At 40.8% G+C, this 9,085-nt stretch overlaps 1 long non-coding RNA gene across 1 annotated transcript; it reads right to left on the reverse strand.

The window, feature by feature from the left end:
* Positions 1-1,178: 1,178 nt before the first annotated feature.
* LOC142008725 (uncharacterized) lies at positions 1,179-3,534 on the reverse strand. Its single transcript, XR_012644214.1, has 3 exons — positions 3,476-3,534; positions 2,005-2,145; positions 1,179-1,204 (listed from the first exon to the last, which is right to left on the reverse strand). It is a non-coding gene; the product is annotated as an uncharacterized LOC142008725 (long non-coding RNA).
* Positions 3,535-9,085: the final 5,551 nt, after the last annotated feature.

Genomic DNA, 9,085 nt, shown 5'->3' on the forward strand with positions numbered 1-9,085 from the left:
GTATAGTAAGTAATAAAGCTGCAAGATTAAGGAGGCCAATATCTAGGTTTAGCTATCAGAGGTGAACGTAACCTAATTTGCTCTGATGAAATTAGGCCATTTGCCCTCATTTTAATGTAGTTAGCTTTATCTAAAGAATATGGATAAGAAGCAAATGAGCTCTTGGGAGCAGCTGGCAGGCAGTGCAATGACTGTGCTACAGGGGTTTACAAAGTTTGTTCACAAACAGAAAGTGGATTTATAAGGCCAGAGACAGTAGAAGTGGTTTGGAGTTCAGGTGCATGCAAACAAACAGCTGTCTACAATTATTTTCCAACCCAGAGGCTTTGGGAAATGAGTCATGTGGACTTAAAGGTCTCTCTGAACCTGCCTGGATTGCTTCATTGAAGTAAAGTCTGCACCTATATTTATTTATTGGATGTCACTATTTCTGTCACACAATATTGGGACAAATAAGGACATTGCTACTGCCACCTATTGGTGGAAGAGTAAAAATGATGAAAACCCATAATCGAGCAAATCTAGGATTTGTTGGTGCCACATATGAATAAAAATAAAGCGTTGCAAATAGTTCTTCTTAATCTGCATTAGCCATGAAGAGGACGTAGTGGAGGAAACAGCTGTAAGTTTCTGTTGCTATTTAACTATTTACTACTGTTCAACTATTTACTACTAATAGCTACTATTGCTATGTTGCTACGTTAACTAGTTCAGCTTCGGAGGTTTGTGAAAGTGATTTGGCGTTGGACTTATCAATATATGTGGCACTGGGACTATTGCAATGACATTAAAATCAGTCACCCCAGATTCCAAACTGGGTCTAATCCAGCTATGCTAAATCACATTGTAAAAGCTGCCCTCTACGGCTACGTTTGCAGCTTTGTGACTGAAACCCCTGAATGATGGAAAATCATAGAATGCAGCAATCTACCCCATTCAGTACCTCAGCCCAGTTAGTTATCTCTACTGATAGTGTTTACTTCTCTGCAAGAAAAATCTCACCTCCAGAGGTCTGGGTGCCCTTGGTAATCTTTTAAAATATATTCATAATACTCTCATTAATTGTTGGAAGAGGAATTAGCCCAGCAGCATAATAATTCCGGTATACGTAAATATTCAATTACCTCCACACACAGACAATGGAATCCGTTCCAGAACTAGTACTGGCTTCCCAGTCTCCCTCCTCACATTTCTCCTTAGAAGCCTAGAAGAAAAGATGGGCCTTACTAGCCACCTTGAGGTTAACAGACTTGAGCTGTTCAGGCCTGACGTTCCAGTCCTCTGTGGTGAGTTACACAAACCAGGCCACGCTTAGGTGGAGTCTACCTGAAGTCGGGGATAGGGGGTGACTGGATAAACAGGACATTGCTATGAACATAATGCAGAACTGGAGCCCAAAGGAGGAGCATCATCCAAAGCCTCCATTAGACATCTGTGTCCTATTGTCTGTACTGACAAGTTCCTGGTTTGCTAACATTAAAGACGCAAATTCATCCAGGACTGAAAGTGACAAATTGGTTGAAGAGCTTTCGAGCGATTTATGTGACTGCAGCAAATCCTTTGCAGTTTTGTATCTATTTCTCTCCCTATTGACTATCTAACTTTTAGGGATTTCCCCTTTGTTCAGGTGTATAAGAGTAGGTCCTGAGCCCCAAGGCATGCACACTGCAACCAGATATGGGCAGACTACCAGTTCTCCACAGGTACAGCATCGGATATTAGGCACCTCGGCATAGGCAGTGCTCTCCTGCACCCCATACCTCATGAAAGTGGCTTTACAGAAACAGATTAGTCTTATGTATTAAGGTTTGAATGCCGCGGCTTCTTGTGCGAAAGGAGGACAGATTTGGAAACCCCGCGTTAACCAGGCTCTTCTTAGTCACTGAAGCGTAGCGGACAAATGGCTGCATGGGGAATTACTGAAGGGAATTTCTATTCTGCATTAGCACAAAGCAGATGTGTGCTAGGATTAGAGTGTGGCTGAGAAGATGCTATGCTACTAACCTTTGACAGACATCACAGAGGATGAATAAAGCCCAGCAGGTTTCTGTGAGGCAAGTTCCACCAAGGGATCTTCAGGAATCAAGATAACCTTCGAGTCCTGCAGTGCTTTGGTCTCCATGATTATTTAAGATCTGGAGACATCTGTTTAAGAATAGAAAGAGAAGGGTGGAAGGTGCAATCAGAAGAGGAACCACAGAGGAGCAGGCTCAAAGAGGAGGGAGGAAGTTCAGCAGGGAAGCAAATAGTCCAGCATATGAAGATGAGCTCAAGATGGAGGATCTTCAGGAAGTAGCTGAGTTAAAGAGCAACTGAGCACCCCCCAGACAAGCCTGATGTTAAATGTGTTTGTTAAATAGTCTGTCATGGAAGCTTGATCTAAATCATCCAGCAGGACACTTTTGTGATGTTCCATTATCAAATATTTCATTTTTAAGGCTAAGACTAAAGGTGCAGGGGGAGGGGTCGAAAATCTGCTCCTGGCTTGTGATAAAAATTTGCCTTTCCGTATCCTGATTTTTGGATAAAAGTGGTAAGATGGAGGCAGATGACAAGCGGGGTTGATATGTGTGGGTAGATTCTCATCCACACTATTTTGCATACTGCTGTGAGGCATGAGTGTGACATAACATGGGAAGGTTTCCAAGATCTCAGACCCACTTTTCAGAAAAAAGAAATTATATTTAACAAACTACAGTGGAGCTGAAGGTTAAATGGTTAAGGCCACGGGTAGCTGTTAAGAAGGGAGCTATTTGTTTTTATTTACCTTTGTTTTATCATCAAAGTACCCTGAAATCAGGACAAATATGTTTAACCATTCAAATAAGCAAACTGAATTTATCAAATATTTTAAATAGTTAATACTTACTGTGTCTTTTGCTATTCACTGTCCCCTTTTCCTCCCTGTATTTATCACCTTTGATTTTTTTCTAAGTTAAATTATTTAAAGTTCCTTCTTCTTTGTCACTCTTACCATCCTGTTCTACTCTTGCTTGAGCCCTTTTTCTGCCTCTGATTCTATTTACTCTTGATTTTCATATTTTTTGTTCCTTTGCTCTACCCACTCTCTCTGTCATTTAGCATTTGCATTTTAATTCTTTACCTGCTTGCTTATCTTCCTCTCATCTCCACTCAGGACTGGAATATCGCTTCCTGATCATATACTTTGTCCTTGTTCACACTAGGAAAGATGTACCTGAGCTGTCTCTTAAATCTGTTTCAACTGAACCAAGTTTTTAGCAGCTGACTGTGTATGGGTTGTAGAGCAGAGAAATGAATTTAAATTCTTTCTGTTTTCTTTTAACTTTTGTAGATGGGAAAACTAAACAGGCAAAAAAGCCTGGCGGTGGATCCAAAGTCCTTTGAATTCAGTGGATGTCTCCTACTTCACAGGGGCTCTGAGGTTCATTTATATAATCCTTGCAAATATCAGAGATCTCAGATGAAAGATGCTATTCCCAATGAGGATACTTACTTTTTATAGTCATATCAAGGAGAACACCATCCTAATAGCAAGGGCCCAGTATTTCAATGATGTTCTAAGTAGCTGGGAGGTACAGTCCTCATTTCTTGATGAAAGAGCTGGCATCACCACTCTGAAAACAAAAATCTCATTAGTATGCTATGAAGAAAGGATTCACTTTTGTGCTGTGTATCAGTAACTTTTCACTGTCAGACAACAGGAGTAAAGAAGCTCTTCTCTAAAGATCTGCCCCAAAGAACCCTTATGGAAGAAGTCCCAGAGGCTCGAGAGGGGAACCCTCCTTAAAACTTCTGTTTGTCATGAACCCAACAACACTCTTTACATTGGCCAAGCTGCTGTGTGCAGAGACTGCTGTCAGTCACACAGACCCATATTGTTCCCTTGACCTCCTCCGTCATTCTATAGCCATCCATTGTCTCTTGTCCTATACTTGAATTGTCAGCGACTTGGACTGGGGCTCCCTTTTTGTGTTGTATTTGTTTTGCTTTCTTTTTTTATTTGCTTTGCACATGGGAGTCCCTGGCTTATGACCAGGGCTGCTAGGTGCTACAATAGTACAACAATGACAAATAAAAACACAATAATAATAAATTCAGTGGTGTTTTATAGAAATGTGATAGGGCTTTGTGGAAATTAATTTTAAAAACATATATAGAGAATGACACCCCTGCCTTACGATTCTAGGGAAAGCTTATTCCATCAGCTAATGAATGGGGTAAAGGCCTGGTTTCTACATTTCCATTCTGAAGTTTTCAAAAATTAAAAAAAAAAATTTTCAAACACTTGCAGCATAAAAAACACAACAGAATGACATTTTTCTATTTGTCAGCTCCCTTTCTTCTATTCCTTTTCTTTTCCTGCCCCCGCTTCCCCTTTTGCCACTGGACACTATGGAAAAAGGGGGAAAAGTGAAAGAGGAGGCAAAAGGGAAAAATACAAAACACTAAAAATGAAGATGAAAGTGAAACTATGAAAAAGTGGTTCCAGTTTCTAGACCAACTGAAATAAAAGAACTAAACCAAATTCCTGAAAGTAACTTGAAAAATTGATTTTAAAAACTCTCTCCTTCAAACCATGGGATTCACAGCAGCAGACAAACATGTGTATGTTTTCATTACGACATGCAGGGCTAGGGCCTCAGTTGACGCACATTGTCTTAGCTCCATGGAGCTGGGCTAGTTTGCAACAGATGAAGATCTGGCCTTAATGTTCCAGCAGGAAAAGTCCCTTTAAATCCCGTGGAAGGCTATGTCTCAAGTGTAGTGATTTGTTGGTAGAAGTTTTTGACGGAAGCCATCTTCCGACAAAAATCTTCTGTTGACAGATCGCAGCCAGACCACAGGGCAGATTGAAAAATCAATCTGCTCTGTTGTCAGAGAGGGGCCGGACTGCCCAGCCACTCTCTCAACAAAATGGCCAACCAGAAGTACAGTAGAAAGGGCTGCCTAGCGTTCCAGGAGCCTCCCTGGAATGTCCAGACTGGCGTTCTGTTGACAGACATTCCGCCTTACAGGGGAACGGCGGAACACTGTTGACAAAATTGCTGCAGTCTGTAGAATTACAGTTGACAGGCCACCTTGGGAATCTGGACGTTCTTCAGGTTTTGTAGACAACATGCTAGTTTTGTCAACAAAATGCTCTAGGGTTGACATAGCCTAAAGGTGTACAGATACAGGTATACATATTATTGTCTTCACTGTGATAAGTTGTGCTTTGAGAGCACAGTTCTGTCATTTTTTCTTTAAAAATTACGACTATGATGTGGTTTCCATGTTGCATTAAAAGTGCTGGGTGCTTTTTTTCTTCTGACATTATTGTTTCACTCTTTTTCTTTCAAGCAAAATTTTAGTCCAGGTACTGTAACTTTAGGAGACAACAAATACAGATAAACATGGATTACCAAAGAGCTTCTTAATTTAAGTACAGAAGAAGCCCCACAAATAGAAAATGCTGGCAGCAGGTATTTACTGATCTTGACTAATTATTTCCAACTGACAGAGAGAATTCATTTAGAATTTGAGGGCAATAATAGAGAAGTCTGCTGTCACTAGGCCCTTTGCAATTTCAATTAATTCTTCTCTAAGAGTAAGAAATCAGAGAGAAGCAGATCAGCGTGCATGGTAGCTTTTCAGAAATCTAGCTCAAGAGGCAGATAAGAATGATTAAAATTGCACATTCAATGGGCTAAAAACCGGTTGAGAAAACACAGCACTATCACTGATAATTTTGACGAAACAAGGTTTGGGAAATTAGAACTGGTGAGCATGTTGCAGTAAGATGCAGTAATAGAATCCATAACTATAAAGAACACATGAACATTCTGAAAGAGGCCCTGGGTTATAGAAGCTATTATTCTTATTACTATTCTATTGTTCTTGAGGTCCTTTCACATCCCTTGGTTGCATGTCTAGAGTACTTATAAATTATTTCTCTGATGACAGCAGATAGAAATAGCCTCTATTTCCTCTCATGGTAAAGTATTTGGGTTCCCCATTCACAGCCCATTCACACTGATACAGAAAGCTTTGCTGGCAACTCCAGAAATGTGTTATGAAGTAATTAAAACTAACCAGCAAATATAGATTTCCTTTGTGTGCAAAATTGGAATAAGCACCAACTTTTCTCAATCCATATGTTTCCAAACAGCAAACTTTGCAAATATGTCTGCATATACTTAATCTTTTCTTGAATTTTACATATCATCAGTTTCTCTACCCATGATCTGCCTATTCTTGTGCAGTGAAAGAGTCCATATAAGATACACTTTTAGGCTATGTCTATATGGTAGTTCTGCCCAGCGCTGCTGCAGGCAGAACTATGTAAAATGAGCTTCTTGGGATTGCAAATGGCATGCCATTTGCATGCTCCCAAAGCTCATTACTATAGCCCCGCGAGAGTTCGGCGTTGGCAGGAGAGCGTGTCAGCAATGCAGAGTCCATGTGGATGTTCCTCTGCTGGCTAACCCACCTCTCTGTTGCAAGTCCCTTATACTTCGAACATTTGAGGCATAAGGACTGGCGACAGAGCAGGGTTTAGCTGGCAGAGGCACATCCACATAGCCTCTGCAGTGCTGGCATCCCCTTCTGCTGACATCGAACTCTCGTGGGGCTATGGTAATGAGCTTCAGGAGCATGCAAACGGACACCATTTGCAAATCCCAAGAAGCTCATTTTGCATAGGTCTGCCAGCAGCAGCGCTGGGCGGAGCATCATAGAGACATTGCCTAGATGTCTGCATATTAATGGAAAAATGGGGAATAAATGGGGAAAGTTAGAAATGCTAGTGAATAATCAAAATTGTGGCATAATTGACATCACAGAAATTTGGTGGGATAACACAAATGATCGACATACTGATACAGAAGTCAAAACAAAAAGCAGTCAAGTAGCACTTTAAAGACTAGCAAAATAGTTTATTAGGTGAGCTTTCATGGGACAGACCCACTTCTTCAGACCATCGCCAGACCAGAACAGACTCAATATTTAAGGCACAGAGAACCAAAAACAGTAAGCAAGGAGGACAAATCAGAAAAAGATAATCAAGGTGAGCAAATCAGGGGAAGGTCAAAAATTAGATTAAGCCAAGTATGCAGACGAGCCCCGATAGCGACTCAGAAAGTTCCGTCCTGGGTTAAACCATATGTTAATATGCCAAATTTGAATATAAAAGCCAGCTCGGCTGCTTCCCTTTGAAGAACGGTGCGAAAGTTCTTTTTCAGTAACACGCATACCTTTAGGTCTTTGATAGAATGCCCCATTCCATTAAAATGTTGACTAACTGGTTTGTGGATCTGGAGTGTTTTGATGTCTGTTTTGTGCCCATTAACCCTTTGTCTAAGGGAGTTAGAAGTCTGTCCAATATACAAAGTATCTGAAGTCTGCAGCTTGCTCAGGAAGGACAGAAATCGAAAAATCGAGGAGACATTGGCTTGCACTGGGGTTGAATGGGAACAGAAAACTGGCATTGAAAGTCTCAGAGTAAAAGCAAGGGTGAGGGGTTTGTAGGGATTACTACCGTCTACTTGACTAAGAAGAAGAGGTGGATGAGGCTTTCTCTCAACAACTAATAAAATCATCCAGCACATTGGACTTGGTGATGACGGGGACTTCAACTACTCAGACAGTTGCTGAGAAAAATAACACAGCAGAGTAGAGATTATCCAACAACGTCTTGGAATGAATCAGAGAAATGTTTTTTTTTTTATTTTTAGTTCAGAATCTGGAGAAAGCTACTGGGTAGAGGATGTTCTAGATTTGATTCTGACACAGCTAATTTTAGCACACTAGTGCAAGACTTCTTTTTGGACCTTGACTGGAGGGTGTGGCTTTCTGTCCCAAATGTTCTATTGGCAAACCCAGAGAGGTAGGTGAGAGATGACCATAACAACTCTTGGAAATCTTCATCCCTCAGGGTGGGAAGTGGTTACAGACAGTATGGCACTGGAAATTTGTGCCCCTAATAAAAATAATAAGCTGTGAGGCCATCCCCAGAAATCTCCAGCTTTCAGGGAAATGGGTCCCTGAGATGTCATGTGTCCTAGGTTCATATGTCTGGAAAGTGCCAGGGGGCAACTGAGTCCTGGTAAGCTGGGATCCTACAAAACTTTTTTTCTCCTGGAAGTTCAGAAAACAGAATGTTTATTTCCCATAGGCAAACAAAGAGTACAATAATTCACCCTTCGATAGTACAGGGATCAGTCCTTTTCTGTGTACCTTGAAATTACTAGAAAGCAAGATATTCTTTTCTGTTCTCATCAAGAAAATCAAAGGTCCCTAAATGCTGTCTTCCTCATGACATTAAAAAATACATCAAAAGAGTCACAGAACAATTAGGCACCCCATTAACTAACTATAGCAAACATCCCACATCTACCAGGTGATAAGATGTGATTACCATTTGGATTTTTTTCATGTCATGGAGGTTAATATATTTGAAACAATTATACCTCCCCCACACCCAGCTTCTTGAGATTCAAGATACTGTGCATGTCATACCTCTGCACGCACTTGTTCCTTTGCAAGATCTGAAAAGGATGAGCAATGGTATTGTAATGAGTCAGTTTGTTCCCAGAAGAACTTGCATCCATCGCAGTACAGTGGTAATAGTTATGCTAATTCCGTCCCATGACCTTTTGATTTCAGCCACTAATATGAGAGGTTCAAATATTCCCAGCTGCACTGTTTTAGGATTTAGATAATTATTCTCTCTCTTGTTGTGGGTTGCAGTTGCTGGGAGATGCTTAACCAGAATGGCTCTCACCCACAGAAATTTCCTGTGACAGTTTCATTTGTGTCCCTAGATTCATAACTCTGGTCCCACTCCTTTTTTTTTTTTTGGAGAGCTGGCTGTTAACCAGTCTGTCATTAACAATTTGGAATCAGAGTACAGAGAGATTTTGATAAATTCAGATTTATAACATTGTAACTCCCTTGTTTCTAAAAAGTGAAGAACCTGTCCAGGAGAAAGGCACTCATCCAGTCCCATCATGCTAAAATGGGCATTCAGTGAAGCCTGAATCCTCAGATGATGCAAATTAGCATAACTCCGCTAAGTCAACTAGATGAAGGTGCTGTGCTGCTTTATGCTAGCTAAGTATTTGTC

This window comes from Carettochelys insculpta, chromosome 2 (assembly GCF_033958435.1).
Source record: "Carettochelys insculpta isolate YL-2023 chromosome 2, ASM3395843v1, whole genome shotgun sequence".
Lineage (NCBI taxonomy): Eukaryota > Metazoa > Chordata > Testudines > Carettochelyidae > Carettochelys > Carettochelys insculpta.